At 39.4% G+C, this 17,638-nt stretch overlaps 1 pseudogene; it reads right to left on the bottom strand.

Annotated features, from left to right (window-relative positions):
• Positions 1-3,622: 3,622 nt before the first annotated feature.
• LOC129065723 (mitochondrial import inner membrane translocase subunit TIM14-like) lies at positions 3,623-4,027 on the bottom strand (annotated as a pseudogene).
• Positions 4,028-17,638: the final 13,611 nt, after the last annotated feature.

Here is a 17,638-nt window from a genome sequence, read left to right as displayed (position 1 = left end):
AAAGGACACTATACAGGCAATGAAAAGATAACCTACAGAATGGGAGGCAGTGTTTGCAATTCATATCTAGTAAGGAATTTATGGCCAGAATATATTAAAAAACACAATTCAACAACAAAAAGATAAATTTCAACTAAAAGAAGGGCAAAGAATTTGAATAGATATATCTTCAAAGAAGACATAGGAATGGCTAATAATCACATGAAAAGCTGCTCAAAATCATTAGCAATTAGGGAAATGCAAATAACTACAATCAGATACCAATTTATAATCACTAGGATAGCTAAAATAAAAAAGACAGACAACAGCAAGGTTTGAGGAGGATGTGGAGAAATTGGAACACACACATTGCTGGTGGTATTGTAAAATGATGTAGACACTTTGGAAAAAGTCTTGGCAGTTCCTCAAAGGTTAAGTGTAGAGTTACCATATGACCTATCAATTCTACTCCTAGCATATTCTTAAGAGAATTGAAACATATGTACACACAAATACTTGTGTACAAATGTTCATAGCAGCATTCATATTAACCCAAAAGTAAAAACCTAAGTGTCTATCAGCTGATGATGGATAAACAAAATGTTTTATTATTTGACAGTAAAGAGAAATGTATTACTAATATATGCTAAAACATGGGTGAATCCTGAACAAGTTCAACCAGCTTGCAAAGTTGAAGGGAGCCGTCCACAAGAGATTACCTTCAGGTCTATTACCAACTGCAAGTTTGGGGATTCCTAAGGCCACTCTTAGGTTTGATAATTCATTAGAGGGCACACGAACTCATGGAAAGGTGTTATTCTTGTGGTTTACAACAGGAAAAGGATGCAGAGTGTCTAGTTGTCCTCTCCTTGTGTAGCCAGGACAGTGTTACCCTCCAGCATCAATGTGTGACAATACGCAGGGAGTATTGCCAGTCAGGGAAGCACATGTGAGTCTTGGTGTCCATAGATTTTATTGAATCTCCACCACACAGGCATGACTGCCAATGTGGCTGATCTTAGTCTTTAACCCCTCTGGACACCTAATGATACTGCGAGACCTAGAGCTCCCTTGCTAAATCACATTGCTGATCTTTCTGGCCAGCCCCCAACCTAAGACTGTTTGATGAGGCCAGCTGCCACTCTAAATCATATTTTTAAGACTATCTGGCAACTCAAGGCTCCAAGGCAAACAAAGACACTCCCATTAGGCATGACATTTCAAGAGCTTAGAGATTGCTTCCCAAAAACTCAGGACAGAGGCCAGGTCTCTGTTTGGGCAAGGTTAAATTCTTTACCACAGAAAACTTGAAAACATTAAGTTAAGTGAAAGAAGCTGGTCACAAAAGGCCAAGTATTGTATAATTCCATTTTTATAAAAATTTTAGAATAGACAAATCCTTAGAGACAAAAAGTAAATTAATAGTTACCTGGGACAGGGTTAGGTGGGGGTGGAGGATGGGAAAAATGAGTGACTGCTAGTGTGTACAGGGCTTCTTTTTGCAGTGTGGAAAAATTTTATAGTGCTGATGGTGGCACAGCTCTGCGAATATACTGAAAAAACATTGATCTGTACACTCTAAAAAGGTAAACTTTAGGGAATGTGAAATATATCTTAATAAAGCTATAAAAGCAAAGTCAAGTGAAATGCAAAATTTATAAAATGAATAAATAAGTGAATAAAAAGTATGATGTAGTACCCCTTCATTCTTTTCCCCCAAATTGAGCTTTAGAATTATTTTGTTCAGTTCTTTTTAAAAAGTCTGTAAAAATATTGATTGTCATTGACTTGATCATAAATTAGAGAGAGAGAGATCTGATATCTTTACAATTTTATGTTCAGGAACATTGTTAGGTTTTGACTTATTAAAATCTTTCAATAACATTTTGAAGTTTTCTTTAAATAGATTGTACACATCTCTCAGGATATTGATTCTTAGGTATTTCATTTCTTTGTTATCATGAATGCAATCTCTGCTTTCCTATGATTACTAAATATAACAGTAATTTTTATTAAGCAAGCCAAAAATATTCTGAAACATGTCAATTTATGACTAGATTCAATTTTTTGACGATAATGACTTAAAGTTAGGGTCCTGTTATGTTTGGTGAGATGTGCTTATACCATCTTCCTGGGACTGAGCTATTCTTTGGGTCAATGCTAGGAAAGCAGCTTTCTGTGTGGCTACTTCCCTCCTCCTGCTCAGAGACTTTCAGTTTAAAAGCCTTCTGAGACTTGCTGACCCTGTTTTTTCCAGATTTAACTATTCTTTCTGAAAGTTGGCTCTAACCTTAAGGGGATTTGAAACAGAAGGGTCCAGTGGGGATGAAACTTTAGACCTAAGATGACTATCCCTTTTTCTACTAAACAGCCTGGCAAGAGATCAATTTGCCCCTTGCCCTGCGTACTGTCCTTTGTTTTGATCATTTTCATTCCTAGGAAGCTGTGCTGCTGGCTCACAAGGCAGCCATCTGATACTGAAGTGACTCCTTACCTGACTCCATTGTCTTTTTTTCTAGTCACAAGATATTTCACCAGAATATGCCTGTTTGGGGAGTAAGGAGCTACAGAGGGTGTGGATGGCTGTGATTTAATAACCCTAAGGGGGAAAATACTGGGACAATAAGAATAGTTACTGTTTGTTGAGGAGCTCCTCTGTGCCTGTTTTCTCATTGAACCGGATCTTTCAATAGCCCTGTGAGTAGCTAACTCTTATTATCCCCCTTTTACAGATTGAAATATGGAGGCTTAGAGGTATTATGTACTTTCCAAGATGACAAACAGAAAATGACTAATCGGGAACTTAAACACCCAAAAGTGACCTTAACCACTATTCCCTACTGATTCCCATGTGGGAGATTCTGCCTTACTAAGAAATCTGAAGTCAGACCTGAGTGTGAGGTCAGACAGAGCTGCCTCCCTGGCTTCTTAGTTCTGTAATCTTCAGCAAGTCTTCCTGAATCATAAGGCTGTGAGGATGATATGAGATAACACAAATAAAGTGTTTAAGTGCTTGGTGCACAGTGAGTGCCAATAAACATCAGCTGTTACTCTTCAAAAATGTGTCACATGCTTTTTCTGTACTAGACCCTGTGCTAATTTGGGGGACTTGGAGTTAAATACTGTACATCCCGAGTCCTAAAGACCAGCGGCTTGGTAGATTGGTGGTCTAGGGGCTGAATCTGGCCTTCAGAAGTGCTCTGTTTGTCCCGTCTGTGCTTTAAAACTTTGAATTAGTTGCTGACATTTGCTTATTATTTACTTATTTAAATATACATTAATTAAGTAGGTAGTTTAATTACCAGTTGTCAGTCTCCCAATAGATTGGGGTTCCTTGAAGGCAGAGACTATGTTCACTTTGTGTTGAAGTATGTACCAAATTATTTGCTAAATGAATAATGGACACAATTTCTATTCAAATGGTATGTATTTACCCATAATTATTGAGCATTAATCTCCAAGTATTCTATAATCTGATTTAAAATCCTCCAATTTAAACACAAAACTGATACCAAGGCTTTGATTTATTTTGTGCTCAATCATTTTTAAAATTTGTAGCTTTGGGGCATTTTATAATAAAAAGTTGGTACTCATATATATAAACTAAAAAAAACTTAAAATTCATCACATATTTACTTTTTTTTTAAGCTTGACCTTCTAGTAAATCTTCAGCTTCATTGATTTTGGCTGCTGTCTAAGGAGATGCTCCCTTGGACGGGTGACTTAAAAACATAATTCACTGATAAGCATCTCTTGTTCTTCCTTTATTGGCAGTAGGGTTTATATCTAGTATTAATGCTGCTTCCTGTTTTGTCATTTTGTAATAGCCACCTCTGTAGTAGCCACAACTGAAGACCCTTTTCAAATGTAGTTCCAGGCTTCACATGGAAGCAGGAAATAATTAGCAAAAATGTTTAGTAAGTGTCACAGATTTTGGTAGACTTTGAAACACTTGTTTGACTTGAGGCTCCATATGCTTCATGGCTTGCAAAACTTAATGGCCTGCAAATCCTGCAGCAGCGATTGTCGGCCCAGCCGCTCCCACTGTATTGGCCGTGGCTCCACCTCGGCTCCCCTGCTTCTACAGAGAGCGCGGTTCGTCGCAGCTCAGAGGCTGCAGCCACCAACTCCACGCATCTACTGGAAAGCAGTGTGGCCAGCACTAGCAAGGACAAAACATCCAGACCTCGTTGCAGATATTTAAAAATTGGAAGATATAAAGATTTTAGTTTTAATAAAAACCTGGATTTCCAGCTCCTTTGGAAAAGCAGTAGAGTTGGGAACACGGGGCCTCCCTTCTCACAGAATGTGGTTCGCCATGTGAGAATGTGGGCCGCAGTTCCCACCACTCCCTATTGCATTTCATACTGAGGGATTCGGTGACCATTCATTGTTGCAGTTGCATTGTTTTTCTTATGACAGAAATAAAATGCTTCATGTACCTAGGATGCTGTCATAAGAAAACAAAAGGTAGGTCTAGAGAACCTCATGACTTAAGAAATATGGATGACATTTTTGTTTTTGTTTAAAAAGCAGGATTATTCTCATCTGATCTGCTTCGCTTATTTTTATTACCTCCTTGGCCTCCATAGGCACTTGAGTTTGCAGCCCCTGGTATAAAAAGATAACCTCAGAATGTGATAAGTGCCATGCTGGAGGCAAGCCCAAGATGCTTTGGAAGTACCAGGGAGAGGCACTGGGCCAGGCCTGGGCCTTTAGAGGATGCTTCCTGACCGAGATCATGTGCCATTGGTAGATGAGGCCCAGGAGGACAGTAGCAGAGGTTTGGGGGGTGGATGGAGTGGGGAAACTTTGTAAACAGATGGAACAGCATGGGAAAGGCCTCAGAGGTAGCAGCAGTAACTTCTGTGTCCTCTCTGATCTGTTGACCTGCCTTTGACCTACCTACACAGATTTCTTCCTAGGGTGGTGGTGTCTCTTGCTCTCTCAATCCTGGGAGAGAAAAGATGACTGAACCCCTATAATGACTGAGCCCTCTGACCTCCATATACCAGCTGCACTCACATTCCAGACACATGGGTATCTCTGGACACCACTCCTCAAAATCCCATCAATACAGGCTCCTAAAAGAGTTTTTATACCCATTACTCTGTTACACAGCAACAATAATAAAGGGATATTTTTTAGAGGATGAACTGAAAATATTTTAGTGTTATAATGATCAAAGTCAGAGTCTGTATGGCAGGTAGAATTTATACCCCTGTATAAAATAAACCACCCTAAATGTCTATTCCTGACAAAGGCAAATCAAATTCCTCCCAGGGCAATAAGAGAACCCTCCAGAGGTGAGGATGTTTCTCTGGGAGGAATCTAGGAAAGTGGGGAGAAGGAATCCAGCTGCTCTCAACATGAGAATGGAAACCTGTCTGAATGGGCAGGGCCAGACTCTGCCCATAGGAAAAGTAACTATCTTCATAGTGGGTAGATCCTGTGGACTTTTTTTCTTTTTTTTGAGGGCATCCATTCACCCAAAGAACTGGCAAGTTTAGTCAACTGAAAGGGAAGAACTGAGGTCAAGTGAAAGTGAAAAACTTGAGCCTATCCTTGGTCACAGGCCGGAGCCCATACCTACCAGGAGTCTGAGAGATTTGGCAGAGGTTGTGTGAAGGCTGAGGATGGAAGAGATTTCCCTGGTGGAGTTCAGGGTCAAGTCAATCTACAGATAAGAACTCTGCTCCAAACCATAACAAAATATCATTCAACACTCACTAGGATGGCTATAATAAAAAATGTATATATATTTCTGAAAATGTAGAGAAACTTGGACCCTCGTACATTGCTGGTAGGAATGTAAAATGGTGCAGCCACTTTGGAAAACATTTTGGAAATTCCTCAAAATGTTAAGCAAAGAGTTACTATATGACCCTGAAGTTCTACTTCTAGGTATATAACCAAGAGAAATGAAAGCATGTTCACAAAAGCTTGTATACAATGTTCATAATAGCCAAAAAGTGGAAACAACCCAAATATTCATCAACTGATGCTGTAATTTTTAAATTTATTGATTTTTTTTGAGAGAGAGAAGGGAGGGAGAGAGAGAGATACTAATTTGTTGTTCCACTTATTTATGCATTCATTGGTTGATTCTTGTATATGCCCTGTCGACTGAACCCACAGCCTTGGTGTATGGGGACAACACTCTAACCAACTGAAATACCCAACCAGGACCTCATCAACTGATGATTTGGTAAATAAAATGTGGTATACCCATACAATAGAATATTATTTGGCAATATGAAGAAATGAAGTACCAATACACGATATAACATATATAAAACTTGAAAATGCTAAGGGAAAGAAGCCAGTCACAAAAGATCAGATACTATGACTCCATTTCTATGAAATGTCCATAGTAGGTATACCCACAGAGGCATAGCCATACAGACGGCAGATTGGTGATTGCCTAGGACTGGGGCGAGGGAGGGAAGGTTAGGGACAGGGATGGGCAAAGAGTAGTGGCTGCTAATGGGTATGGGCTTCTTTTGGAATGTTGAAAAGGTCCTAAAATTAGTTGTGATTATTAGATTGTACAATTTTGAATATAATAAAAAACACTAAATTGTACATTTTAGAAAGGTGGATTTTACCATGTGTGAATTACGTCTCAATAAAGCTGTTAGTAAAAATAAATCTCTGCTCCAAGTTTCCTCAGCCTCCTTCTGAGATTACTGGAAACCACAATGGACTTTTTCCTCTCTCTCCCCCTATTTTTTCTTTTTGGTGTTCTTTAATTCCTCAGGCTTCCTTTACTTAAGAATTCTTTACTTGTTAGTTTTTCTTAAGGTTCTGTCTTAGACCCATAAGGAATGTCTTGTGGCTGTGCTCCATGGAGGCAGGCTCCCAACTTTACAACTAACTGGTTGTATGCTCTTGCAAATTAGTTAACTTCTTGACCTCCAGTTCTTATTTTAAAAATGGGAGTAATAATTGCACCTCTTCATAGGTGTGAAAGTAAAATGACTAAATATATGAAGGCTGTTTAGAACAGTACCTAGTATAGCACATAGTAAATTTTGTATTAGTATTTATAATGATTATTCATATATTAAAACCCTAGGATAGTACTTAGCACATAGAAAGTGCCCTATTAAGCATTAGATATTATTATTTATTTATTTTTATTACAGAGGGTAATGGCTCAATTGTCTAAGACTTTATCTTATTATGTTATTGATGAACATTGAAAGTGTTTCCAACTTGGGATTACTCATAAATAATACAGTTTTGGGTATCTCTGTATCACTTTCTCTAAACATTAGGAGTGGATTGCAGAGTCATAGGTTGTGAGGATTTCCCTATTTTCATATAAAGCCCAGCCACTTAATAGAGCAGTCGATTCAGTTTATATTCCCAGCCCCACACTTGATAGGCTCATCTTGTAAAATTTTACATCTGGTATGTAATGGTGGCATCAATTTAAATTTGCATTTCCATGATTACTAATGAGGGGAGTGCCTTTGATTTCATCTTTTATGAAGTTCCTGTTCAAGTCTTTTGTCCGTTTCTTATTGGGTTAGATATCTTCTTCTGGTTGATTTGTGAGAATTCTTCATGTGGCTTAGAAACTAATCTTTTGTCTATTACAAGTATCCTTTGATGAACAGAAAATTTTAACTCTTAAAAAAGCAAACTTATGAATCTTTTCTATTACAGTTAGTGCTCTTTGTTTCTTGATTAAGAAATTCTTCCCTGTTCCAAGGTCTTGAAAAGTTTTATAGTTTTCCCTTTTACACTTAGGTCAATTTAACCTGGAACTGACTATTGTGTATGATGTCAGAGAGGTGTGCAATTTCATTTTTTCCTATGTGGATGCTCAATTTAATCAGCACCATTCATTAAAAAGTCTGTTCCTTTCTCACTGATCTGCAAGCCACCTGCTTCTGTAGCAAGTGTCTGTATGTGTAGGTCTGTATGGGGAATCTTCTTCATTCTGTTCCTCTTTCAGCAACTCCTCCTACCCTCTTCTCCATATTCAGTAGTATGTTTTGTCTAGGCCCTTTATTTTGAAAATCAGCTTATCAATTTCCACTAAAGAAACAAACAAACATACATACAAAACAGTTTTCCCAATCAGTATATATCTCAGAATCTTATTGGAGGGTAGTGGGCAGGGACTCTCTTTCTTCTCTACCTGGAAGTGAATGAAGAAGAATGTAGACTTGGCTCCTGTTGAAAGTTACCTTAATCTAGAGACATCAACATGGGGTTGAAAACAACAGTCAGAGAAGAGCAGAGCCCAGGAAATCACTGAGAACAGAGTCAGACCATGTCTTTTGAGTCCATTTTACCTCCGAGAGCTGCAGCTCTTGTCAGTTTGACTTGGTGTTTCTGTGACTTGTGACCAAAAGCACCCTTAAGCTATTTTAAATACAGACTTGAATGCAGAGCAAATAAAAAGGCTTCTTCATGAAAAAGAAGACAGCTGTCTCCAAAACTATAAATTTTATTTGGAAGGCAATATGTAATAATAACTACAATGATGGTTGTTATAGCTAACATTTACCAAGCCGGGCACTGTGTTAATTGAAATGTACAGATAACATATTACATTTATATGTTAGATATTATATATGTTAGATATATAGATATATATCTATATATATGTTAGATGTATATATGTTAGATAAATTACATTTATTATCTTATTCAATGGTGATGACCTCCTAATATTGTTCTTTTCCCAGACACAGAGATGTTAAGTGACTCTCACAATGTCACACAGCTAACAGGATTCAGAGATAGTTCTGTCTGATTCCAACAGACTTTTCAGTTGCATTCAGAAGCATTCAAAATTAAATGCTTCTGAAAGAGTAAGAGTAAGATTTTACTGTAATACTGGGTGGATGTGCGGAGTGGACGGAGCAAGTTCGTATTCCATAAGGGTAAGGTTTTAGAAAAGGGAAATTCTGTCTCACTACTAATAGGAACATAAATGAATATAACCTTTCTACAGAGCAATTTGACATTATGCATTACAATGTTTGTATTATGAAAATATTTATAGTTTTAACTAATAACTCTATCTTTAAAAAGTATATAGTACTCCAAAATAAAGCTTTTCAAGGATGCTCATAGCAGCAAAATTTTTAGTAGCGAAAATAGTTTCAATTAAATATATGCTACGAACTAAAATACTAATGCAACTATTAAGGATAATGTTTTGGAATTTTTAATGACAAGGAAAATATACTATCTGAAGTGATAAAAGCAAATACAAAACAATATTCACAGCAGGATTTCAATTACATATTATTTAAAAGGCTAGAAGGATGTATTGTGAAATGATACTAGTGATTATCTCTGCAGGGTGGGATTATGGATAATTTACATTTTCTTTTACTTCTCAGAAATCTTCAAGTTTTAGCCATGAATTTTCAAAACATTTTATTTATGAACATTTCAAACATATTCAAAGGTAGAGAGAATAGAGAAATGAGCCTGATGAATTCATCACTGGCTTTAACAATTTTCAATGCAGAGCTAATCTTGTCTGTTCTACCTTTTCCCGCTCCTGTCCCTGGATTATTTTGAAACAAATCTCAAATGTCATATCTCATTTGTAAAAATGTTAGCTTGTATCCCTAAAATATAAAGACTCCCTTAAAAAACCCCCCACAACCACAGTACCATTATCACACCTAAATTTAAAAAATAATTAATTCCTTAGTATCATAATATCATCAAATATCCAATCAGTATTGGCATTTCCCTGATTGTCTTAATGTTTTTATGTTTTATATATATTTTTATGTGTTCTTGGTTTTGCTTTTTAATCAAGATAAGGTTTATCCATTGTGATTGGTTGAAATGTCTCATATCTCTTTTACTTAATAGGCTCCTATCCATCTCTAATTTTTTTCCCATGCAATATTGCATTGTAGAAACTAGGTCATTTACATGTAGGGCTTTCCATAGCCTTGATTTTGCCTTTGTGGTCTTGTTCCTCTTCTGTCATTTCCTATAAATTCTTCATTAGAGTTAGAGCTTTGATCCGATTAAGGGTTTTGTCTTGATTTGCTTTTGAGGTGGGATGTGGGACGGAGAAAGCAGCTTCAGAGATGGTGATATTTACTTCCATCTGGAAGATTTGAGGTCTGGTGGTCTTTGTTGTGGTGTTAGCAGTCATTTATGATCATTGTTTTGTCCATAAATCATTAGGAATTACAATTTGGTGATATTCTATCATTGCTTTTCCATTTATTACCTAGAATACTTATGTAAAAGAGAATCTTCCCTTCATCAACTATTTGATAACCATTGGGAACAGACAACAAAGAGAGAATGAAAACCTGATTTTTTTTCTTTAATGATTAGTTTTAAAAATTCTCCTCTTTCTCCCTCCTTTCCCCTCTTTCTAAAAAATAAATAAATAAATAAATAAAATATTAAAAATAACATCAATACATAAGATAATTAGGTGATTTCCTAGCATTCTCCAGAAGTGACTTAATTTTTTTTCAGAGCATAATTATAAACTCATGGAGTTAAACATACTTGATGTGCTTTAATTCATTGATGTTTTTAGCTGATTGATGATCAAATTGCCCTACTTTTAGCAGGTGGGAGGCTCTTCGTGTTGACTTCTGAGTCCTTTTGACCCCACCCCAGTAGTCTTTGATAACTTCTGTGCTTTCTGTTAGGACAAGATATTCCAGGATCATCATATTCATTTCCAACTTCAGATCTGGAATGACTCATTCCTCAAAGGACCCCATTTTCTTTTAGAGGGACAATCTGTGTACTAGGAGGTAGTAAATGTTGTTTTATAAAAGAAATAACAGACACTGGATGGTGAATGGTAGTAAAAAACAGAAAAATAGAGGTGTTACAGCCCGAGACCCCTTTAGAGACAGGGACATAGTCCCATGTAACTCAACAGGAATGTCCACCCAATATCAAACACATGACCCCCAGTCACCAAGAAAACACACTGTTCAGCAAACTTACCTTACAAAGATGTGTAACACTTTTAAAAAGGTATACATGTGGATAAGTCCTTGTTCTCTAGAAAATTAATGTAAACAGAATGCTCCATTCACCTCAACAGTGGTTCTTGGCTTATGATACAGAAAATAATCATTTGGGGAACTTATCAAAATACAGATTTCTGGGCCCCCCTCCAGACCATCTGAATCTGAAAATAGAATTTGTATTTTAATAAAAATTCCAAGTGATTTTGAAGAAGGTGGTCCTACCAACTGCCCTTTGAGGTACATTGTCAGATAGATATACAAATAGACAAAATAGGGGAGGAGGGGATATGCCTAAAAAGAGTGGACCTTGGAGTACACTTGTGAGAATTAAACCAAATTTTAAAAATTTAGTGATTCTCTTTTTCTGATTTCAAAAGGATTTTATTCTCTGTGGAAAAATTTTTTTAAATTTATTGATTTTCAGAGAGAGAAAGAGAGAGGCATTGATTTGCTGTTTCACTTACTTGTGCATTCATTGGCTACTTCTTATATGTGCCTTGACCAGAGATTGAACCTGCAACCTTGGTATATTGGGATGATGCTTTAACCAACTTAGCTACTCGACCAGGGCTTCTGTGGAAACTTTTTTAGAAAACAGAAGAGCAAACAGAAGAAAATAAAAACTATCTGCAAGCCTCTTACCCAGAGACAATGTCCATTACATTGATGTATATCCTTCCAGACTTCTAAAGGGCATTTCAATTGCTTTTTTTTTTTTTTTTTTTTTGGCCATCAGTGACATGCCTGGAGCCTCTCAGCTAGCACATGGGAGAGTCCACACCACAACCCAACTACTGGATCCTGAACTTCATTATGCTGCTATCTGAGTCTACCATAGTCTACCACCAGACTATGAAGTTCTCAGCAGGGCAGGGATATCATCTTAATTACATCAGTATCCTCAAAACAAAGTCTGGTATTTAATAGTAGCTAAGTACTTGGATCATAGTAGATACCCAATAACTGTTGGTTCCAGTCAGGGAGACAACTAGGTCTCCATGGCCTCTCACGAAACTGAATTGCAGGTGTCCTTAATGTTCCAAGATGAACCCGGTGTTTTCCCAAAGAAACAGTTTTGTAGCATCCTAGTGTTCAAGACACAGAATATCATCCTGAAAGTCTATTGTGGGAATGTGGGAGGGTATGATGGTCCAGATGTTTCCTGATGGCGACAAGCTCCCTTCAGTCCTGTCAATTTTCCAGAGAATGGGGCAGCTGAGTGATAGGGGTACTGGTCTGGTAAAGGGGACCTGGGCAGCACTCTAGCAGTGCATACCACACCACCTAAAATGATCCAGTGTCCCACTAGGGGCACTTGTACTATAGCTTAGAAAGTCCCCTTGTAGACAATGACATTGTGTTTTAGGTGGTGCTTTGTGGGATGTCTTTGAAGGGGTAGGTTCTTGAGGAAGGGGGGCTGGATGGAAGTCTATGGAAAAGTCTAGACATGAATGTATGGGGAGCTTGACAATGCTTGTGGTGATAGAAGGAAAGGAAAGATGGGAAGAGTTTATAGAAGGAGGTGTGGATAGACTGAATTAGTGATGAAGGAACTGAGAAGAATGGAAAGGATGAGCTGAATTTGGGCCTGGGGGCCCTAGAAGATTTGCAGTGCCTGGGCAGGCACAGAGGTTCAGGGCCAGGAAGCTAGCTTGGCCCTTCTGTGAAGACCAAGAGACCAATTCTCTAGCACTAATATTTGTGGGAATATCCTCTCCTTTGTTTTTGTCTAGAGTATCTGTTGTTAAAGATAAGGATTTGCTTCTCCTCAGATTTTAGCAAAAGAGGCATGATAGGCGGATGACAAAGCCCATGTGCCTCCTCTTCCTACAGAAATGCCAACCCATCTACTGCCCCATCAGCAGAGTGACAAGGGTTTCTGTCAGGAGCTCTCAGGGGAAACTGTAAGAACCTTTCCTCTTTCAGGATCAAATTAGCCCTTGACACGAGTCACAGTTCCAATTGCCTTTCTTTTCTGATGAGAGGGTACTCATCAGAAAAGCCCCCCTTTCCTGGCTACAGAAAGGTGGTGTGAGAGTTAATTTGTCAAGAAAACTAAAAAAGACACAAAGATCCCCTGTCTCCATCTCATGCGAGCCAAGACTTCCTTTGGGTGTAGAGGGTCAGTGCAGACAAAGGCGCTCTGATCACTTGTGATGGTTTCTCACTCTAATTATAGAAAGTATTTAGCTATTGTTCCCTAATTGCCTGCTGCAGTTGGGTTTGAGCATTGTCTTTTTTTCCTCCCCTAAAGCCTAGTTTCTGATGAGTTGTTCTTTTCTCTTTTTTTCTTTCTTCATCTGTTGCCATTCCAGTCCCTGGCTATTCCATTGGAGAACTGAAGGAGGTGGTATGGTATTTCTGGAGAAGCCACTTTCCCTCACCTAGTTGTTTTCATGGCTTCCTCTCTTCTCCTCCTAGTTGCCTAATAGAGAGGAAGAGAATTAATATTTACTGAGCATCTGTTTGATATGTGCCAGCTAGTACAATGGTACTAGCTCTCACATAAGTTGTCTTTTTCAATCCTTGCAGCAATCCTAAGAGGTAGATACTGTTATATTCAATTTATAGATGAGGAATCTAAAGCACAGGAAAGTCTCACAGCCAGTAAGTAGCTGACCTAGGATTTAAACCCAGTGAATTAGAGACAAGATCCAAACCCAGGTCTTTCTGACTCCATGTTGGCTCTCTCAAAAGAGCCTGAGACCTTTTATAGACTTTGGTGTTGATGCTCTTACCACTACGGGAGATTTGGGGAATCCTGCTCCCTCACACTGAAAGTGTCTACTTGTAGGTTCTCTGCTGAAGGTCTGGGATTCCTGTGTTGGTTCATGACAGCTTAAGAGATTTTCAGTATCATGGTAGCATTAACAAGGAGGAAAGCCACCTCCCCACCAGGGTCCTACAGGAAACAGATGACATGTTCAAGGATTTCAATGCAGAGTAGAGTAAATGGATTGTGTGAAAGAGATATGGGCAGTTAAGGGAATGAACAAGCGGTAGGGAAGCAGCTGAGCACTAACATAGCAGGAACACAATGCCACCCCTAGGTCTATAGGGGTACCAGTGGGAATGGTGTTCCTGAGCCCAGCAGGAGCTGGGACTGGGGCAGACGTCGCCCGACGGGAGCTGCGGCAGGAGAGGAATCCAGCCCCTGCTGCAATGTAGACAGGAAGGGCAAGTCCACAGGAAGGGTGTGTGTGTGTGTGTGTGTGTGTGTGAATGAACATTTAGATTTCTCTCTCCTTCAGTCTCTTTGTCTCCTACTCATGGTCAAACCTAACAAGAAGACAGAGGGCAGGGAGCCCTGGGGAAGCAAGCAGTGCCAGCTAGCGTCCTGGGGCACAGGGCAGGGCACGGAAGAGTGCAGAAAGCACTCTGGAAGGGTACAGACGATTATAAGCATGGGGATTACTCATCTGTGCCTTCTATGTCAATCTATAGGAGGTAGGACACTGCTAGTACACCCAAAGAATCATGGAATGTGAGAGTCAGGAGAGTCCTTTGAGTTCTGCCTGTAAACTCCTTTTACTTTGCAAAAGAGAATCTTGAGGCCCAGGCAGGGAAACTGACTGGTAGGTCCAAGGTCCAAGGCTGGCAGCCAGGTAGTGGCATAGGCAGGACTGGAACCCACTTGCCGAACTCCCAGTTCATCCTGCCTCCTAATCTGAGAGCTGAGGTTAATGAATGGTTGGCAATAAAAGATCAGTGCTGAGCCAGCTTGCCTATTTCCTTTCAAAACTGCTCAAAGACCTCAGGGCATAGTTTACTTTGGTTCCAGATACTTGCCTCAAATGATTCCCTCTCTAAGTATATCTATGATCAGAGTGGGCTGCCCAGTGCAGAGTGTGGGCTCTGGAGTCAGAATCATGGGGTAGAACCCCAGCTTTGCCCTTATGGAGTGATCTTGGACAAATTACTTAACTCTCGGTGCCTTAGGTTGCTCAATTATAAAAGGGAGATAATAAAGATGCCTCTGATTATATGAGACAAATATATTTAAAGCACTTAAACAACAAATACTTGATAAATCATAGTATATGTATATATTTATTTGCATGCAAATGTCTATATCCAGAATTCTGGCCTTGGATTCATATGGTCTCTATTCCTTACTGAGTTATATCAGCTCTTTTTCACAAGGATTTTTCCTCTCCCTATAACAGTTAAGAAAACTTAAGGATATGCCCGTTATAGCTCAATGAAGCTGAAAAAAAAGTAAAAAGAAAAGAAAACTGAAGGGCTTGGGGGATGTGTCTTTTGGGGGATTCTTCAGCCAGTCAGAGGCCGAGAGCAGTCTCCTGTTGTCCATGTCACTCTAGTCCCCAGGTTGCAAATTAATTCCAGATAACTCACCTTGACTTACTTCCTCCCAGGTATTAACAAAATTTTCCTTTAGCCTGTCATCAAGTCAGGCCAGGCTGACCACCTCATAGAGCAGGCCAAGCAAGTTTCCATGTCATGGTCATTGAAACCTAGAAGCGTCTTGAGCCAGCGGACCCCAATTTCTGCTCTTCCACCCCCACACACAGATGTATATATGCCAGTCCCCTGACAAATGGTAAATGGCCCTCTGGGGTAGCAGGACCTGACCTTCTGGCCCTAAGTCTCGGGTTGACTGCCTCTGTCCTGCTGGGACATTCTCTGTCCTGGGAAGGCGCTAATACAAGCTTTTTGGTCTGTAGCTCTTGCTTCCTTTTGCCACCACTTCTGTGGATGCAACCCCTTTAGGGTATTGTTCACCTTTGAGATACCATTGGAACTAAACGCGGCTTTCCCGCTACCCCTAGCAGAGGCCTCAAGCTTCTCCCTCCTGCATGGAGCCAGTTTCTTTATTACTTCCTCTGCAGTTGTCTTTTTACCTTGTTTTAAGGAAGAACCTTGTGTTTTGGTCTCTCTTGCTTTTCCCTGGTTGGCTGCTATGTGATGCTTTCTCCCCGATGGTCCACTTCTAGGGCAAGATATACAGCATTCTGCGTGAAAACCTCTCTTGGACAGCATTCCAAGTACTCCATCTACCAACCCCAGGCTCTGCTGCCTCAGAAACACAACTGGGACTCTGGCAGATTCTGAAAGAAGATAGTTGCTTCCCATTATATCTTTGGTTGCTCAGTGCATTTTCTATTTAGCTTCTCTGGTCATGTCCCATTTCAACTTCAAATGTTTCTCAAACACGCCAAACTCTTTCTCATCCCACGACCTTTATACTTGCTATTCCTTCTGCTTGGAACATACTGTCTCGACTCTCCCTTGGCTTGTCTTCCCCATGGCCGATTTCCTCATCCATCAGGTTACAGCAGCCTCAAAGAGGCTTTGTCTGACTACTCTTCCCAGTTGTTATTTACCACACTCCTTGGCTTCTTTCCTCCATAGGGTTTATTACGTTGTGCAACTATCCTGTTATTTCTTTGCTTGTCTATTGGCTGTCTCCTCCTACTCCACCCAAATGACACTCTACAAGCACCAGGACCTTGCCCATTTTATTTTCTGTGGTTTTAATTGTCCATTTTTAATTTAAATATCTTTATGTCTTTTATTGTATTCTGCCATATCTCTATTTTTTAAAAATATGATTTCTCTTGTGCCTGGGCTGCTCCCCAATATGGTTCTCCTGAGGAGTCCCTATTCAACGTGTTAATTCCCAGCCTACAAGTCAGTTCTCAGTTTACAGAGCAGTTCAAATTCTCTTGGGCAAAATTAGTGCTCCCTTCTTTGTGTTCCTATGCCACTTTGTTCATACTTCTATCCTAACACTTCTCCTACCACTTGGGAATTATTAATTTTCTAATATTAACATCTATATATATTTGTAAACTGAAGATCGTGGAAGCTATATTATGCAACTCTACACTACTGCTATTTCTGTATTGCAAATGTCTTCTCCCAGTTTGTGACTTGTCTTTTTCTTTATGCCTTTCAGTGAAGGGAAGTTCTTGAATTTAATGCAGTCCAAATTTATCAAAGTTTATACTCCCCAGAGATTATAGGATGGTTTCCTTGATTTTCTTTCAAAAGTTCTGATTTTATGTTTCCCCTTTAAAGTCTTTAATCTCCCTGGAATTGGGTTTTGTGTGTGGGTGAGTTAGGAATCTAACAGATAACTAGTTGTTCCAGCTTATACAAGGTCTGTCCAGAAAAAGTCCAGCTATTGTTAATATAATGAGAATAGTTTGCATGACATCAATGTAATCTGGCAGCCAAGGAGAGTAGACTGGAATGTGTATGCATGAACAATGACAACTTCACTATACTAGTCAGTGGGGGCTGTAGATGCCATCGAGTGAGCATTTGTACTGTGTGGTTGTTGCATTCAAAATGACTGAGAGAGTAGAGCAATGAGTCTGCACCAAATTTTGGGTTAGGCTTGAGCACTCCTCTGCAGAAACTATTCAGATAATTCAGAAGGCTTTTGGGGATGACGCAACGAGTGCAGTGCAAATAAAAGTGTGGCACAAATGCTTCAAAGATCGGCAGCTTCATCATGACAACGTGTCCACTCATGCATCACATCTTGTGGAGAGTTTTTTTGCAAAACATCAAGTCGCCCAGGTGACTCAGCCCCCTTATAGCCCAGAGTTGGCGCCCTGCGACTTCTGGCTTTCCCCAAAACAAAAATCACCTTTGAAAGGAAAGAGATTTCAGACCGTCTATGAAAATTCGGGAAA

Source organism: Pteronotus mesoamericanus, unplaced genomic scaffold (assembly GCF_021234165.1).
Source record: "Pteronotus mesoamericanus isolate MK-2021 breed Mesoamerican mustached bat unplaced genomic scaffold, CSHL_Meso_final contig_182, whole genome shotgun sequence".
NCBI classification, from domain to species: domain Eukaryota; kingdom Metazoa; phylum Chordata; class Mammalia; order Chiroptera; family Mormoopidae; genus Pteronotus; species Pteronotus mesoamericanus.
This window is presented reverse-complemented; position numbering and strand designations above follow the sequence as displayed.